Source organism: Lissotriton vulgaris, chromosome 12, assembly GCF_964263255.1.
Source record: "Lissotriton vulgaris chromosome 12, aLisVul1.2, whole genome shotgun sequence".
Classification (NCBI taxonomy): Eukaryota; Metazoa; Chordata; class Amphibia; order Caudata; family Salamandridae; genus Lissotriton; species Lissotriton vulgaris.
The window spans coordinates 683,027,342-683,047,019 of NC_141700.1; positions in this window are offsets into that span (position 1 = coordinate 683,027,342).

Sequence of the window (19,678 nt, forward strand, 5' to 3'; positions counted from 1 at the left end):
AGATCTGAGTGAGGCTGAGTATAGCATGTCAGTAGGTGATCGGCAGCTTAAAAGCTCGTCTCCGATCTGGATCGTACCCCATCTCGGAAATTTCTGTCTGAAAGGTCTTGGCCGTAGCCCGCGAGCTCAGCTCGGGAGGAGTGCTTGTACCGAAACGTATGTTTTGCCGACAACCTCTTCCCCGGTTCTTATGACTGTCAAGGGTACTTACTTTGTTTGTTACGATCGCGCATATACATGGCTGCCTCTTGACTTCTCAGGCACATGTTATATTGCGAATCTGTTGCCGCCGACCTTTACTGTTGGGTCAGATTATCACAAGACAAGAGTTGTGAGAGGCGTGATTAGCGAAGAGGACACTGCCGGTCAAGAAGCAGGAGACTTCTTTAAGGGTTTCTTGCCGTTTTGGGGACCTATGATTAATAGTAGGAACCTGAGACAGTTGACTAGAGTGGTGGAATCGACCGCTAACATCACTGCAAGCGCCCTTGGTAATATCACAGCAGAGCTTCAGGCGGATAGGCTTATGACGTTACAAAACCGTATGGTTTTAGACGTTGTTCTTGCAGATCGAGGTGGAGTATGTAAGGTGATCCATTCGAGTTGCTGCATTTTCATTCCTGATAACGCTCCAACTGTCTATACAGCCATCTCGAAGTTGCATAATATCTCCGAGTCCATACACGTGGACGTAGGTGATTGGACGCTACTAGGATGGTTTTGGGGCCTGATGTCGACGTGGGGTTGGAAAATTCTGATGATCATTGGGGTTGTTGTAGCATTTCTGTTTACGTGTTGTCTTTGTGTGCAGTGTGGTCCTGCCTTATGTGGCCTCTGTGCTACGACGTGTATAAGACGGCCACCTGTTACCAAGGCAGCATTGATGGATAGAATAATGTTGCAGCAGCATCTGGATGGTCTGATGAATATCAAGATCGATTCTGATTATGATTAGTGCTTGCCTACATGAGGGCAAAAGGAGCGTCTGAGGTTCCGTGACAATTGTAAGTGGTGTTTTTCGACTCGCTCGAATATGATTGAGTCTGGTATCAATGAACCGCAAATGACGAGTTTAGTGGGTGTACGCGTTTTCGCTGTGCTAACCTAAACCGTTTGTCTGTTTCGTGGGTTTCTTCATCTGAGCCCACGGGTTCCATTTTAGATATGGCATCCATTTTGTTTCTTGCCCTCAAGTAGCCAGCGAACGGACACTGTCCGCTTCGCGACCCTGGGATTCCCAAGCTCTTGCGGAAGACACGTGTTTATTTGAGGGTGTCTTTATGGAGAGGGGGATGACACTTCAAGGCAGATGGCCCCGCTCGAGGCTCATCTTGCCGTGCCGGTCTATTGTCTCAGTTGTGCATTTCATTAGTCACATCTCTTTGATCCCTGCAATCGTGTCTCTGATAGCACCCCCTTATGCTCTTTTCAATCTGTTGACTGTTCTCATCTTCCTTTGCATCTGTTTCCTGACTCTTCCTTGAGTCGTTTACAACTAAATGGAATGTACTAATGGTGGGAAGATGTACTTTTACAGTTGGGAACCGGCAATGCTGCTGTAATTATGTTCCGGGCCTTGAACACATGAAAGCGACCCCCTATGAAATTATTGTGGGAACTGGTTGTAACCTTTTGTTCGCCATGTTGTCTTATGGCAGAAAACTGTATAAAAGGAGCGATCCACAGATACCAGTTGAAGCAGTCTCCCTGAATCTACATGCTATGTACTTCTTGTGACTTCTGTGTTCCCTGCAGTAATAAACCTTGAATCTTTGACGCCGAAGGAAGTGTCCTGTGTCTCTGTCATTTGTACGCCGGAGCAGGTAACCCACGAAGGTTTCAGGTGTTGTCCCTAGCACCGCTGGGTCTTAAGAAAACCCAGTCCTTCAGTGGTGTTATCATGTGCGCAGAGGTAGCCCAGAATCGGATCTCCATTGAGTGACCACTTCTAATCATTCTCTAATCATTCTCGTTAGCGCGCCCTGTGCTCTGATTTGTCACTGAGAGGGTGATCGCACCATACATGTACTGCTAATCATACTCAGCGTGTACCCGCGCATACAGTATGAATATGGTTTGACGTTACACGTCGCATCAAAGGTTACGTGTGACGTCATGAATGGCGCCCTGTACGTGAAAGGCGCCAATGTTTCTACATGGTTAAAAACATATATTTATGTATTTAATGTACATACTAATGATAGATATTATTTGGGATAACTATGAACATTTTTTTTTACAGTTTTAACAATCATATATTGCTTTTAAAAACAATTACACAAATTGTGGTAGAACATCATGCGTACTGGTATCGAAATAGCTGCGTAAGCGCATCATAAGCGTAAGTAAAGTCATGTGACTTTAAAAGGGGAGATTTCATTGGTTCATAACTTTTCCTATTGTAACTGTTGAAAGTTCCGTCCCATTATAATCATTCGACTTTGACTTTCTAAGAAGAAGCATTTCTTCTGAGAATTTTTTCAAATAGAAGGAACATCATTTGAGATGTCATCAGTGATGTCACTGACCATGTCATGAGTGATGTAATATGTGACGTCACCAGCAGTGCATTGCGGGCGCGCGAGTTATAGTTAGCTGAACTAACTATAACGGTGGTATTTCTATGGTTTTGTACAAGTGAAATGTCCAGCTAACTATAACGCCCCTGAAACCTATGGTTTTTTCAGTGAATTTCTAAGGTTTTTTAAATGCTAATTCCAAACTATAACATGGCTGAAACCTATGGTTTTTTCAGTGAATTCCTAAGGTTTTTTAAATGCTAATTTCTAACTTTAACGTGGCTGAAACCTATGGTTTTTTCAGTGAATTTCTAAGGTTTTTTAAATGCTAATTCCTAACTATAACGTGCCTGAAACCTATGTTTTTTTCAGTGAATATATATATATATATACATATATATATATATATTACCTACTGGCGGGCGCCAGTAGGTAGTTATAATTAGGACCTATTTTCCATAGGAAATCCACAACATTCTATTTGGAATAACTTTGGCACCGGTTGACGAATCTTCACAAAATTTTCAAAACTAGTGGGGCGCTCTGGTCTGCTCCTACCATCAAAGTCTCGGGCTGATTTGTGAAGCGGAGGCTGAGAAAAAAGGGGGTCTCAAATCATGTTTTCTCCATGCAATTTTCGATAGGAACCGTTCATGGCGGCTACAGCCCGAACTGCTGAACAGAATTACACTAAATTTGGCAAAGAGGTAGTCCATGGTTCAGACTTGTGCCATTTGCTTAAATGGTGCGCACCGTCCCGATCACGCGCTGAATACTAATTGGCTGTCAAGTGGTTGTCAACATTCGAAACCAGGAAGTGTTGGAAGCCATTTTGGGGCCTCGGTAGAAGCGAGGGTCTAGAAATCAGTGGAATAAGTGTTCAAAATGTATAAAGGGGGCAGGTTAGAAATATTTTGACCCTGTAGACCTGCTTAGGGGGTCCCACAAGGACCACATTTTTTCTTTATTTTTTTGTTGTTGAAAAAATGAAGAAATGAGCGCTGTTTGCATGGATCCGCCGTCAAAAAATAAAAACGAAGCACGGGCTCCTGTGCTTGTTTAAAAATTAGCTACCTGGGGGGGCCAAATCCCGGGGTCTAAAATATTAAATTTGATGGGGGTCCAGAGGGGCCCTGTAGCCCGGGAACCGCCATCCCTCGGTGTTACAAAATAAAAAAAATTCTATTTGGAACCTCTGCCACTACCAGCCATCTATCTATATCTATATCTACATCTATATCTATCTATACTACTTTTATAAACCTTTTAGCCAGGTACACTCGGGAACCACAGTGCCAATCCACACACCCGATACAACGTTGAAAATGTCAGGGTGTGCAGATGGACATAGGCTATATAAAATAAAAATTAAACGTAAATTTAAAAATGTAACTTAAAAAAAACGTAGTCCCCTGGAAGTAGCGCCAGCCGCGACGTAGCCCTGGCTGCGACGCACCACTGGCCGCGATGTGCATGATGACGAGGAGGAGCGGCGGAAATGAGCGCGGGGAGGAGCGGCGGACAGGCGGGGAGGAGCGGAGAGGAGCAGCAGAAAGGCGGGGAGGAGCGGTGACGAGCGGTGAGGAGCGGCGGTGAAGTCAGGAGCCCGGGTAGGAGCGGCAGCTCAGGTAAGGCAAAGGGAACCGTAAAATGTCGGGGTGGGAAGGGGCCGGGGCGGGAGGTGGCTCCGGGACACAGACAATGTCGGGGCGGGCGGGGCCGGGGCGGGTGGGGTCCTGGACAGGCGGTTGGCCCTGAAGCCTCATTGCCCCCGGACAACATCGGGGCGGGCTGCTAGTGGTGTTATAATGTGATACACTCATAGAACACTTGTAGTTGTATAAGTACTCAGGATTTATTTGCCTAAGTGTTACTTACATTATATTTTGTAGGTGCACAGTAATGTTAAATAGTTCTTATTTTAAAATCTTCTATATGCAGATAATTATCACACTAAATAATGGTCAAATGTTGTCAGAAGAAGAAGACGTATACACAGTTATTTATTTATTTTTTTATTATCCTTTATCAAAACAGAAATAAATAAATAGAAACGTAACTTTAATAGAACAATATTATAAGAAAAACATGAGATGAACTCCAGTGGTAGCAGCGTAGGTAACCTGCAAAATAAAAATAAAATATAAGTATGTGTGCTATGTCGAAGAGGTAGGAAGGAAGGAAACAGACACGCATGAGCATGTGCGATTCGTAGGTTAGGTTCATATCCCTGTTTTTCATATAGAAAATGTCAAATGCTGCATGAGCAGTGCTGTGCACTCCAACGAAGGGACGAGCTGTACTTCGCACAGCAACGGAGGCGCGAGTGCTAAATGAATTGAGAAAGGAAGGGTTGTCAAAATAAGATGATAAATGTCATTGTACATAGTATAAAAAAATAAATACTCATCTACTTCGGTATGCATGTGTGAGCGACGGATAGTTGACCGACTTTAAAAAACTTTCATGCTATAGGAAAAAAAATACAAATGCAATAAGATAGGGTATGTAGGACTGCGTAAGCCTAAGTCGCTGCGTCGCTTTTTTGTATCCAGTCTGACGTATCGCATCGAATCCCTCCGGTGCGCACCCAGGCCTCACTGCTCACCTTTTTGTGGACAGAGCACCTACTATATCATGCAGTCCCGCTCTGCTACCAAAAAGTCTCCCATTTGTTGCTGAGTCTTGATATCGCTATGGCAAAGGGCATACTTGTGCACCCATCATCTTCGCAGGTTCTTCACCCACTCAGTCCTTGCGGTACCACTAACTCAGTGAACAAAGAGGCCACGCACGTGGTAGTGGGCCCTCCTGTTTGGTAGTTCTGGCCTACATGAGGCATCCGAATCACCAGGTCGGGCCATAACAGTGCTTGCGATGGGAGTAACTCTAAAATGCCGTAGCGAACGTGCACCTGGTCTTTTTTATTGGTAGGGTCATGTGTGTTGTGACGCCTGTGCTGGATGGGTGTGGTGTGGGTGTATACCAGCCATGAGGGAGTGGGTGTGTGTGCCGTTCTGACAACTAGACCTGGAACTAAGAAATCACTACAATGTAAATCTGGGCCATGTAGCGTTGTTGTGTTTACCTGGAAACGTAAGCGAAGTGGGCTGGACTGACGTATGCCAGTGCTGCACAAGGCTGTGAACCATGATTCCGGAGCTATGGGCGTCGTTCAGTTGTGAGCTATATGAGAAATCAACTGATTCGGGTGTCCGTGTTGTAGTGCTGACGTCACCCGGGTCTTAAAAGCAAATGTGTCATATCTGTAAAGTACTACAGCATGGCCAACATAGAAGGTACAGGGTATCACTGACCTTATATTCATCCATAGCTGCACACATAAAAGATGGTGGACATGAAGTATTTCTGCGATTATGAATGTTTGTTGTACATTCAGTGGAGTGTTGTAGCTGTAGTACTACAGGGCTATGAAAGCTTTAGGTTGCAGTTTTTGGCACGTGAAGGGCAGCTAATATATATACTTATTTGTAATTCGGGTATTCTGTAGAACTTGGTGCTGGAAATCTGTGTTCGAGCTTCGGAATTGCATCCACGTCCTGTTATTGTAGACAAATCACGTAATCTATGCGTGCCTGAAAATGTACTGTAAATAGGGTGCTCATGTAAATTGCTGACATAGGTTTGGGACGACTTCGCACTATATAAATATGCTACAAAAATAAAACTCGAACAATAGCATACACTTAATAATTTACTATACACTTTGCTTGTAGTATTGTAATGATCGGGCATGGGTACGGGCATATGCGCTCGACTCCATTTTATTACGTTGCTGTTAGTAACAAGTACAATAGTAATTATCATATCATACACAAATATTCCATTATAAATGGTTTATGACTTCTGCTGTACAAAGATAGGAGCACTACATGTGAAATACTCCACAGAAGATTCTAATATATATACGTATGTGGTCATTCAGGTACACTGTCGAACTTGGTGCTGGAAATCAGTGTTCGAGCCTCTGAGTTGCGTCCACATCTTGTTATTGAAGAGAAATTATGTAATCTACGCCTGCCTGAAAATGAACTGTAAATACGGTGCTCATGTAAATTGCTGATATAGTTTTAGGTCAACTTTGCGCTATATAAATATGCACACACTCCCTTTTTTTCTCCGCAAACACTATTTTCTATTCAAATATTTTTTAAAGTTTTGCCCCAAATTCTTATTAATATAAGAGGGCATGATTTACTTTCAGATAAAGAAGAACAGAAGTGCTACTACAAACTCTCCCCACTGCTTCAACTTTCTTCTTAGTTTTTTGTGCATTTCTTTTCAATTACTCTTTATGAAAACATTGTGACTGTTACAAAGGATTATTTTATTATTTGTTAATTGACATTAATATTTGTTTCCATGTTTACTGCTTGCAGGGATAAACCTCCAGTTCTTCATGAGTGAAAATAGGTCACAGTACTACACAATATACATACTGATAAACCAATTTTCACTCAAGAAAAAAAAGAGAATTACTTGATAATTTTTTTTTGCCTTGTACATATTTCAAACCTTCTTTTTTCTGCGTATTTGTAGTATTTCCAATTCGCGATGATAATACATAAACTGTTCTTAAGTCATTTTGTTTCTAAACTACAGCTATAATTTTACACACTACATTTAATCATCATAATAATAGACTTGCATTAGAAAAATATATAAAGCATAATCTTATACTATTAATTTACCTCTCTTTAAAATTCTTTCTTTCTTCCGCCGACATACATCCAACTCCTCTGGAGGGAGCATAATGTTTTATATATTACATTATATACATTAGCTTTATGTTCCCTCTGAGAAAATGGATGATAAACTGAAGATGAATCAGACGATCATAAACTTTATCTTGCTCGTAGTTTGGTCACCCGTAATTAAATGACAGAAACGAAAGTAATCATCCTACAGGTGTGGTTTATATACGTTTTGGTTGTTGAAGTCAGTATGGCACCAATTTAGTGCTCCTCCCATTTTTTTGTCACGTTTTTCAGTTGACACGTGTTCACATTTCCACTGTTTAACTTGCGCACGTGTTTTTGTAAAAGTGAAACTGTCAAACAGTTTTAGTTTTGTTTTACATCCTCATAAGTATTCGCTCTTTCTTTTTCTTTTTCTTTTACTTCTTTCTCTCTTTTATTATACGAGTATTAAAATAAATATCTTTGTATTCATTTTTTAAACAGGTATATTTAGTAGTTACTGTGTACAGTTTCTGTCCACAATTTGAATACACTTCCCCATCCAAAACCCCTATTATCCTTAATTTTTTTTAAAAGGTGCTATTCATTTTTTTATTTATTCGACTAATAAAATAAATACATTATTGTTGATGTGCAAGTGCCTTCCCTTATACACAGTTGATTGACACATCTCTGAACATCTGGAGGTACCTGGTGGGCTAGTTGGCCCCCAGGGACCCACAGGATTGAAGAGGAATTAATTATCAAACTTAAAACACGCCACAGGGCGTGTTTGCAGACATGTCACCTCAGGCCACGTTCCCTTCTTTCACCACTGTACCCCGTTGCGGGTTTTTTAGTTGGGGAATCTATTCTCTTTCAATACTGAGGGTCCCTGAGGGCCAAAAATCCCAACAGGTATCTCCAGTATGTGCCAGGAAGCTGCATTGCAGAGAGGTGTTCAGAGGCCGTGCTCTTTTTACACCTCTCTGCAACACAGCTCTGTCTCGCCTATTGGATGTACCTAGTGGGCTACTTTGACCCTAGGAACCCTCTAAAATCAGCCGAAGTACGAATTCTGATTTACTCACCTGTTATCAGGAGATACCTCAGTGCTGCATCTTTGAGCCCAGTACTGGTCCTGAAAAGTAATTCTAACCATACTTACCAGTAACTTGAATTTCCTTACATAGACTAACATTGACTGGTTTCACTTGGAAATTCTTCTAAGTGTGGAGTTTTTGAACTTTAAAATATTCACCTAAAATCATTCGAACACCGAATTCTGATTTACTCACCTGTTATCAAGAGATAACCCAGTGCTGCATCTTTTAGCCCAGCACTGTCCCTGAAATTAATTCTACGGGTACTTACCAGTAACTTGTATTTCTTTCCATGGGAATCCATTGTCTGGTTTTCACAAGAAAAGTTTCTAAGCGTCGATTTTCACAAACTACAAATATTCCTTAAAAATCGCCTGTATAACTTAAACGCATTCTTTAACTGTTTACTGGAGAGGCACCAGTGCTAGATCCAGGATCCACCACTGAGTAAGAAAAAGTAACGATAACACTATTTACTTGCTAAGCGAATTTCCTTCCATAGGATAACATTGGTGATTCTTTGCGAACAAGTTTCAAAGTGTCAACTTTTAAAATACAATAATATTCCTTAAAAATCACTACTGTAACCAAAATGATTTTATTCAACTGTTTACAGGAGTTGTCCCAGTACTGAATCTAAGATCCAGTCCTGTGGTTACAAAAGTAATCCATAAAGTAACTAATTGCATTTAACTAGAAATTCCAATTGAGCTCAATGTTGCATTGAAATTGTGTTGCCCATTGCAACAACTGTAACTACTGTACTTAAAACTCTATTGCCTAGTTGCAAAGTATTTAAACTAAAGTAATTCGTATTGAGAAAGTATATTTTGTAATGTAATATATAATGTAATTATAATGTAATTTAAAAAACTTAAAATATCTAAAAATAAATAGTTTAAAAAAGTATAGTAAATCAGTATAAAAAAATAAATATAACAATACATTTAAAAACTGTAATTTACAAAACCTCTGAAATGCACTGACAAAAACATGGGTTTCAGACATAATATAGTTAGGAATTACCATTTAAAAAACCTTAGAAATTCATTGAAAAAACTATAGGTTTTAGGGGTGTTGAAGTTAGCTGGACATTTCACTCGTACAAAAGCATTGAAATTCCTTCGTTAAAGTTAGTTCTGCTAACTAAAACTAGCGCTTCCGCAATCCACTGCTGATGATGTCACATATTACATCATTCATGACATGGTCAGAGACATCACTGATGACATCACTGATGGCATCATCCATGTGACAATTAGATACACCTCATCATACACTAGTATAACCTTTCATCATTCACTGTAAAGTAAAGAGTACCATATTTGAATCAATTGAGACAGCAATATGAGTATCTAAAAACCCACTCAGTGATTCCTATATCTACACACACATCTAATCAATTAGGTATGGATTTACTCGTACATGTTAACAAAGATCAATAGAACACTATCAAATAAATGTATTCACCTATATCGATAGAACACACCAGTACACATCCTATTCACGTATGCAGTCATCCTACTCACTTTTGCAAACAATGTATCATATTTACATTTACTCAGCTACACACTTATACATACAGCACTTTATTTATTCATATAGATAGTAACTCATACTTAGTGTGTTATGAAATCACTATTACAAGTATACAATTATCTATACAGTCACTCATGCAATCAATGAGTCTTCTGTATACTTATTTATATACAACTGTCACATACACTGCCTTTTATTTTTCTACTTTGTTGGACATGTACCATTGAGAGATATATTTGCTCATCACCACACCCATAAAGATATTCACTCACCCAAACAACAGTTTCCACATGCAGTCTTAACCTCATATACCCACTGAATCAACTATTCACACATCTTTGGGCAGTCACATACATACCACCGAACCTCACACACATTCACTCTCCCATACAAATACTCAGTTAACTAATCAATAACTAATATAGACTTTCACATAGCTAGTAGCCAACTGGTGCAGCAGTTTACTCACCAACTGACAAAGTTATACAGATATTCAAACAGTTTAGTCACTATCCAATATATTTAGTGAGACACTATAAATTAGTCAAGTAAACAGTCAATCACACTGCTACTAAATCCTCCATCCAGATATTTATATTTATATATCCACTCATTCTTCAATGCACATAAATTAGTCAAGTAAACAGTCAATCACACTGCTACTAAATCCTCCATCCAGATATTTATATTTATATATCCACTCATTCTTCAATGCAGATTGCTATATATATAAGACATATTTAAATAACGAACCAAACCACTTTCACTGGATGATGTCATCAGTGATGTCATTTGAGATGTCATCAGTGATTTCATCAGTGATGTCACTGACCTTGTCATGAATGATGTAATATTTGACATCATCAGCAGTGGATTGCGCGCAAGCGAGTTATAGTTACCAGAGGCCTGAAACCTGGAAGAATGGCCCAGACAGCTGCCAAAAGAGGAAAAGGCGAGCGCATGGGAAACCAGTTCCTGGATGTCTCACAGCTGAGGTGGGTGGGGCTCCAGAGGAGGCTGCCATGTGCCCATTGAGGAGGACATTGCCTCCCTTGATGACCTGCCTGGACTAACTGGATGGCAAGTAGAAGGTGGACCCACTAGGGAGGAGTTCTGCAAGGCACAAAAGGAGTGCCCAACATTGGAGGGCATGAGGCAACAGGCTAATGCACAGGCAGCAGGTAATGCCTTGGAGAATCATCAAATGTTCTGGCTATAGGGAGCCTAAAGCACCTGTGCATGGGAAAACAAGGGACCTGGTAGTCCCCCAATGCTACAGGGCCTTTATACTGGAGCTGCCTCATCAAATACCCCTGGCAGGACATCTGAGGAGGACAAGACCTTTGCCAGGCGTTCCCCCCACTTTTACTGGCCCTGGATGAAGATTTCTTCAGATGCATTCTGTAGGACTTGCTTGACCGGCCAGTCCAGCAGGAAGACAGTGTAGAGGTTGAAAGCTCCCCGTAATCCCTTGTCTTTTCATCGGAACCCCCTTTGAATGGGTGGATATCAACATTGTAGGGCCTATGGATCACCAGACAGCCTCGGGCAACATGATTGTCCTGGTACTTGTAGACAATGCCACAAGACACCCAGAGGCCATACCTCTGAGGTCTGTACCAGCAGTGGCTAAGGCCCTCATGGGGATATTTTACCAGAGTGGGGTTCCCCAAGGAAGTGGTGTCTGACAAAAACACCAACTACATGTCTATTTCATATCTGCTTATATGCAGTCAATGTGGAAGTAGTGTGGAGTAATTCACAAGTTCTCCACCCATACCATCCACAAACCAATAGATTTCTTGAGAGATTCAGCAAGACCATCAATGGAAAGGCATGATGAAGGACCTGCCTGAGACCCTGAGGTGAAGGTGGGATAGCCTCTTGCCATCTCCTTGCTTACAGAGCGATATCACAGAAGGGGTTAGATTTAGCCCCTTTTAGCTTCTGTGTGGTCATCCAGTAAGGTGACCTCTCAGCTGGTGAAGGAATGGTGGGAACAAGCTCCCAGGATACCTCCCCAAGATGTATTTAGCTACATGCTGGCCATCAGGAACCAGGTAACCAAGTCGTGGAAGCAAGCTTCTAACAACTTAGAGGCCAGCCAGAAAGTGATGAAACAGTGGTATGACCAAACAGCCACCTCTGTGGAAATACAGCCTGGGCATAAAGTATGATTGATAGAACCCATGGAGCCCAGGGCCCTCCAAAACGATTGGGCTGAGCCCTATGAGGTTATTGGGTAGAAGGGGGTGGTCACCTACCTGGTGGACCTCAAGACTCCCAGGCAAACCCACAAGGTGCTTCATATCAACCAACTCAAACCACACTTTGAGAGGTCTGAGGTCACCATACTGCTGGTGACAGATAGAGGGGAGGAGGAAGAGAGTGAATCTCTCCCTGACCTCTTATCCTTCAAGAGGAAGGAAGGGTCAGTGGAAGATGTATACCTCTTCTCTACTGTGACTTCAGAACAGCAGAGGGACAGTTGCCAGTTGCTGAATCAGTTCTCTCTGTTTCCCTCACTCCTGGGACTACCCACCTGTGTATCTATGATGTGGACACAGGGGGCAGCCTCACTGTCAAGACTAAAGCATGCAGGCTGTCTGACAAAGTGAGGGCCTCCATCAATGATTAGGTTTCTAATATGCTGGAGTTGGGGTGATTGAACCCTCTAGTAGACTTTGGTCCAGCACTGTGGTACTGGTACAAAAGCTGCCCCACTGGGCACTACACCTGAACTCAGGTTCTGTGTAGATTACAGGGGGCTCAATTCACTCACCAAGAATGATGCTCATCCCATTCCCCTGGTTGATAGGCTGATTGATCAGTTAGTGGATGCCCATTTCCTGAGTGATGTTGACTGTATTGGCAGATTGTACTAACAGATGGAGCCAAGGAGAGGTCAGCCTTTTCCACTCCAGAGGGCCACTACCAATTCAGGGTACTGTCCTTTGGAATAAGGAATGCCCCTGCCACCTTCCAGAGGCTTGTGAACCAGGTTTTGGTTGGCATAGAAAGGCCTTCAGTGCTGCTTTCTTGAATGATATATATGTCTTCAGTAGCAACTGGAAGGCTTGTCTTTTTCATCTGCAGGAAGTGAATTAGGCCCTGCAACAGGCATGCCTGACTATCAAGGCCAGTAGGTGCCAGATAGGGCAGGGATCAGTGATGCACTTAGGACGCCTGGTGGGCAGTGGCAATGTGCATTCCATTCAGGCCAAGATAGAGACTATCGTGGGCTGGGAGACCACCAAAGTCTGTACTGAGGTGAGGGCCTTCTTTGGACTCACAGGATACTACAGGAGGGTTGTAAAGTGGTATGGCACCATTGTTACCTCCTTGACAGAGCTGAATTTAAAGAAGCATCCCACAAATGTGATATGGACAGGGACCTGCAAAAAGCATTGGACTCCCTAAAGCAGGCCATGTGCACATCCCCTGTGCTCAAGATCCCTGACTTTTACAGGGAATTCATTGTATAAAGAGATGCCTCAGAACATGGTAAAGGGCAATTTTATCACAGCTAAATCATGAAGGCCTAGACCAACCTGTAGCCTTCTTCTCTAGGAGGTTACTTCCCAGGGAACAAAGGTGGGTGATATTGAAAGGGAAGACTTTGCTGTGGTCTGGGCACTGATGAAGTTGAGACCATACCTGTTTGGGACTCACTTCCTAATACCAACAGACTACAGGCCCCACAGGTTTCTAATGCAAATGAGGGGTGAGAATCCAAAATTGTTCAAGTGGTCCAACTCCCTACATGGTATAGACTTTAGGGTGGCACGCAGAGCTTGGGTAGACCAAGCTGATACTCATGGTCTTTCAAGGCTCTTCTCTTTTAGTGATGAGAACTCCCAGGAGGTTGGGTATCACTCCCCACTTTTAGCTGATGGGACACGTGCTAGACCTGACGGCCTTACGGTGCTCTTCCCCAAACTTTTTGCCTGCATATTTTTGTTGATTCTTTTTGTTGGCCATTGGACTCTAAGCACTTTACCACTGCCAATCAGTACTAAAATGCACGTGCCCTCTCCTCTAAATATGATTTGATTGACTTATCCTCAATTGGCACATTTAATTTACCTGTAATTCCCAAGTACAGTGCACTGCATGTGGCCAGAGCCTGTGAATTAAATACTACTAGTGGGCCTGCAGCACTGCTTGTACCACCTATACATGTCTTAGGCCTGCCACCAGAGTGCCTGTGTGTGCAATTTACACTATCATGTTGACTTGCCATTTAAAACCCTTTGCAAGCCTTACACTTCAATTACATTTGAGTCACCACTAAGGTAGGTCCTCGATAGCCGATAGGGTATGGTGCTGTGTAATCAAAAGGTAGGACATGTGCTTTTGAAGTTTAGGCGTCCTCCCAATTTCATTTTTTAATACCAAGAGTATTTCGCCTTACATAGATGAACATTGGGGATTCTGTATTATATTTAATGACATGTAGCTCCTAACTGAGAGAAGGTAGAGTTGTCATGTTTAGTACCTATGGAATAATAATGATAAATCCTCTTTAATGGTAAAGCTGGATTTGTAAGTACTATTCAGAAAATGTCACTTTAAGAAAGTAAGGTACTCTCCTGCTCTTAACCATGTGGTGTCTGCTGCCTGTCTCTGATCACTGGCCTAGCTGGGTGACAATTCACTTTGTATATCCCCCTAGACAGTCAAACACAAAGAAAGGCTGGGTGTGACTTCATTCATCTCCCTGGGAGGAAGGTAGGAAGGAGCTTGGCACAGCATTACTCTTATACCTGAATAGGCTGGGCCCTGCCCACACACAAATGGCTGCATACTCCCCTGTAGGGAGACTGCAGCCAGGGCAGGAATAAAGGACCTCTGTGTACTTCAAAGACCCTTCTCTGAATTCACCCCCACTAAAAAAGGCACAACTGGGTATAAGTACTGTACTTCTGACCTTACCAACCCAGTAGACCTCTGGACCTAAGTTAAGGACTGCCACTCTGCTGGATTGCTGTGCTGGAAAACTGCTGCCTTGCTGCGCTGTCCTTCTGCCTGCTGCTCTCTCTGACTGAACTCTCATCACTTGGCTCAGAGTTACTTCGAGGGCTAGCTCACTAGCCTCCTCTTCTTGGAAGACTCAGGTACATAAAAGTATTCCATCCTGCTCCTGTGCCTGGTTAATGGGAAGTGGACCTAGGTGCTTGCTCCAGCGGAACTGATGCTTCCTCTGCTAGAGCAGAATCAATGCATCACCACTGTTGTGGGAACAGAAATGGTGTATCGTACTCGCAATTAGTCCATTGCCTTTGGAACCACTGCATTAGAACCACTGCATTGCAGCAAGGTAAAAGGGCGATTGATGCATTTCTTCGACTGCGTGGAGTAACCCAGCGCATCGGCTTTGGGAACTGACACATCTTGGAACCTGCACTTCATCTTCGGAACCGGCGCTTCGCCATCATTGCATGGAGAAAATCAATGCATTTCCTCAACTGCGAGATCCAAACTGAAAATATTGCTCGGCTGCACTCTGCAACTTGTTGTTTCCTTTGATTTGATTTGTCAACTTGTAAAGCGCGCGAATGCCCGTGGGCGTCTTGGCGCTATGACAGATCCTCATCTCTCGAGAATGGTGTCTAGAGCTGTGCAGAGAACAACCAGGTTTTTACTTCCTTTCTAAAGGATTCCAAGGATGGGCTGATTTGTATAGCAAAAGGCAGCTGATTCCTGGTTCGTGCTGCATGTACCAGGAAGCTTCTTCCACCCCAACTAGCTCGTCTAAATTTGGGAACCCTAATGAGCTTCAGTTGACCGGATCTAAGAGGTCTCGTTGGTTCATATTGTTTTAAATGTGACTTCAAGAATTGTGATCCTGTTCCCTGAAGTGCCTTGTAGGCCAGGCACAGTGATTCAAATTGCACCCTTTTTGCAATTGGCAGCCAATGCAGGGTTTTTAGTTTGTGACTGATTGGCTCGAACTTGGGTATGCCTTGGGTATGCCTTGTAACCAGGCTTAAGGTGTTTTTATTCAGCAGGGCCTGCGTGCGTCTAATATCCGGCCCATGCTCCATTGTGGTAGGCCTGAACTCTTGACTTTGTGCCGGTCCAGTGCAACCAATTAACTCTTTAGGCACTCACTACTTCTAAGTGCTGTTTTTCATTTATTCCTTGAAAATCCATATCTTGATTTCTACTTATTGGATGTTTGTCATTTTGCTCTTGTTTTGTTCATAAAGTCACGATCTATTTATCTAAACTGGTGTGGAGTCCTCTGTGGTGTTTAGTTTTACAGTTTGAAGTGTTGCACATATACTTTACACATCTTAAATTAAGCCTAACTGCTCTGTGCCAAGAAACCAGAGGCTAATTTATGGTGTGCTATCTGACTTACGCTGACCACGGCTGTTTTTCCTACTTGGTCGGGGCACATACTTCTGCCAACCAGAAACCCAATTTCTAACACTGCCTGTAGGTAAGTAGGATGTGCTTTCATGGTTACCCTCACTTTTTGCAGATGTCAATATGTTGTTCTGACTAGTCTGACTGGGATTCTGCTAATCAGGACCCCAGTCTCTGTGCTACTTCCCTAAATGTCATCATGGTGATTACTTAGGTACACCCCAGATTGGCTACTTGTGTACCCTTGTAAGCCCATAGTAGATAGTATATGGTACTAATGGACCTAGGGCATAGGTACACCAGGGGTCTCCTATGGGCTGAAGCATGTATTATGCCACACATGGTAGACCACCCTAATTGTGACTACAGGCTGGCCATTGCAGCTTCCTTAAGCTGGTGCTAGCACCACCTATGACAACATTTTCTTATGTCTGAAGTCACTGCACTTAAAACCTATAAGTCACCCCTAAGGCAGTCCTTTCAACCTAGAAGACAGGGTGCTCGGGTATAAGTGTGAGGTTGTTCCTGCATGAGCAGGACACCCTATAATCCACAGAGTTCAGTCTCCCAGGTTATAAATGCATCAGACATTACGATACATAGAGTGGCCATGCATCATTACGCGATGGCTAACTCAAAACTGGCTGTAATGAAACCCTGGTGTGTTTTGTATCAAACAGGTTGTATTCATACCCCCACACCCTGGAGGTATGATTCCATGCACCGTAGGGGCCCTTCGAGAAGCCCTCAGTGCTCTTGTTACCAGTCTTCCCAACCCGGACAGCGAACTGTGGATGCTGCCAACAAGAGACACAATTCTGCCCTCCTGTTGTGGAGCCAAGCTTAATCAGGGAAATGCAGGACAATAAGTGTCCTCTCACAGGGAGGTGTGACCACCTCCCAGACAGAGCAAACAGAAAGAGATGATGGACAGAGTGCTGAAACTTTTGAGACACTCACCCGCAGTCACAGATCTGGCTTGAATCCATCATCGTGCTTTATCTTACTTTGCTACACCTGTTCAGACCCAGCTATATACAAATCAGTCTTGACCTTGTGCCTCATGGGAACAGTCCAGCCCGAACTGCCAAGCTAGGTCTTCCCTTGATCGTAAATTGTCATCCCGGGACCGGTTTCAGGGTAACACCCCTCATCAGCCAGGTTAGATTGAATTCAGTGGCACAGTGAGCAACGGACCCACGTCTGGGCATACCCCGCCAACTTAGGGCAAACAAAGCAAACACAAAGAGATGCTGGACGGAGTGCTGAAGCTTTTCAGATGCTTACCCCCAGTCACAGATCTGGGTTTTAATCCATCATCGTTCTTTAGCTCACTTTGCCACCCCAGTTCAGATCCAGCTATATGCAAATCAGTCTTGACCCTGTACTAAGCGTGGGCGGAAAATCCGTTCCGCTCGCGGATTTTGCGGATTTTCGGGAAATCCGCAATCCGCGAGATTTGCGGATTTCCCGCAAAATCCGCAAATTCGCACGCAGCGGATTTTTTTGGCGGCGCGCGGCGTTGGTGATACAATTTTTGCGGCGCGCGGCGTTTATCATCGTTTGCCGAGTTGTTTTTTTCGATAGTTTGCGAGTGCTGCGCCATTTTGGATCTTGCTGTGTGATCCCGCGGGAATTGGCGAGCGCGATTACGTCATCGCGGCTTGCCAGCGAGAGTTTGTCAACGCGAGTACGGCGAGATCACGTCTCGCGGTACTTCGCAAATTGCGAGATTTGAGATGCGGCGCGCGAAAATATAAATTTGCAATTCTGCACAAGAAATCCACCAGCAAGCAGCATAAACCTTCTAGAAATGATGATTTTTATGTGAATAACTCCTTAGTTTGACATTTGCCTGCACTTTTTTAGCGAGGAGTCCATTTTGGGGAGGGGGGCAGGGGGGTGGGAGGAAGGAAGTGCCCCATAGTCTTCAACTTCCTGTTCCTGTTCAGCAGGCTCCTCCCAGTGCTTTGTCCATCTCCTGGTCACTTTTCATTCGGATGTGGACCTGGAAGGATTACCTTTTGTGGATGCTGCTGGATCTTTGGATTTGAGGCCTTTTTGACTTTCTTTGGATCACTGTTGGATTAGAAATTTTACAAGTAAGTTTGTTTGGGGCATTACAGTTGCTGCAACTAAAATTTTGGGATTTTCGATTTTTGGGCTGTTTTGGGGCCTTTTCCCAGGGGTACTCAGTGGTGGGTGGACTGATTCTTTCTGTGGGTTGTCTTGAATTTAAACATCATGGAGGCCATAGATGAATTGGGATTGTGCTGATTTTTGTGTGTTTTTCGATTTTTTTTTTTTGTAAAATTTTGTGTTTTTCGATTTTTGACCTGTTGTTGGGGCCTTGACCAGGGGTAGTGAGTGGTGCATGGGGCCTAGTCTTTCTGTGGGCTGTCTTGAATTTAAACATCATGGATGGAATGGGATTGTGCTGATTTTGCAGTGTTTTTCGATTTTTGGGGGTGTTCATGGGGAGGGACATGCCATGTGGCTGGTGGCCATTTTGAGTGCAGCTACAGGCACTTGCCATGTGCTGGCAGGCAAGTGGCCATTTTGAATGCAGGCTTTGTTGTTAGGCCTCCAACCATTTTCCCTACTTTTCAACCTTTATTTATGCCAGGGGTAGTGAGTCTTGCATGGGCCTAGTATTTCTGTGGGTTGTCTTGAATTTAAACATCATGGAGGCCATAGATGAATTGGGATTGTGCTGATTTTTCTGTGTTTTTCGATTTTTTTTTTTTGTAAAATTTTGTGTTTTTCGATTTTTGACCTGTTGTTGGGGCCTTGACCAGGGGTAGTGAGTGGTGCATGGGGCCTAGTCTTTCTGTGGGCTGTCTTGAATTTAAACATCATGGATGGAATGGGATTGTGCTGATTTTGCAGTGTTTTTCGATTTTTGGGGGTGTTCATGGGGAGGGACATGCCATGTGGCTGGTGGCCATTTTGAGTGCAGCTACAGGCACTTGCCATGTGCTGGCAGGCAAGTGGCCATTTTGAATGCAGGCTTTGTTGTTAGGCCTCCAACCATTTTCCCTACTTTTCAACCTTTATTTATGCCAGGGGTAGTGAGTCTTGCATGGGCCTAGTATTTCTGTGGGTTGTCTTGAATTTAAACATCATGGAGGCCATAGATGAATTGGGATTGTGCTGATTTTTCTGTGTTTTTCGATTTTTTTTTTTTGTAAAATTTTGTGTTTTTCGATTTTTGACCTGTTGTTGGGGCCTTGACCAGGGGTAGTGAGTGGTGCATGGGGCCTAGTCTTTCTGTGGGCTGTCTTGAATTTAAACATCATGGATGGAATGGGATTGTGCTGATTTTGCAGTGTTTTTCGATTTTTGGGGGTGTTCATGGGGAGGGACATGCCATGTGGCTGGTGGCCATTTTGAGTGCAGCTACAGGCACTTGCCATGTGCTGGCAGGCAAGTGGCCATTTTG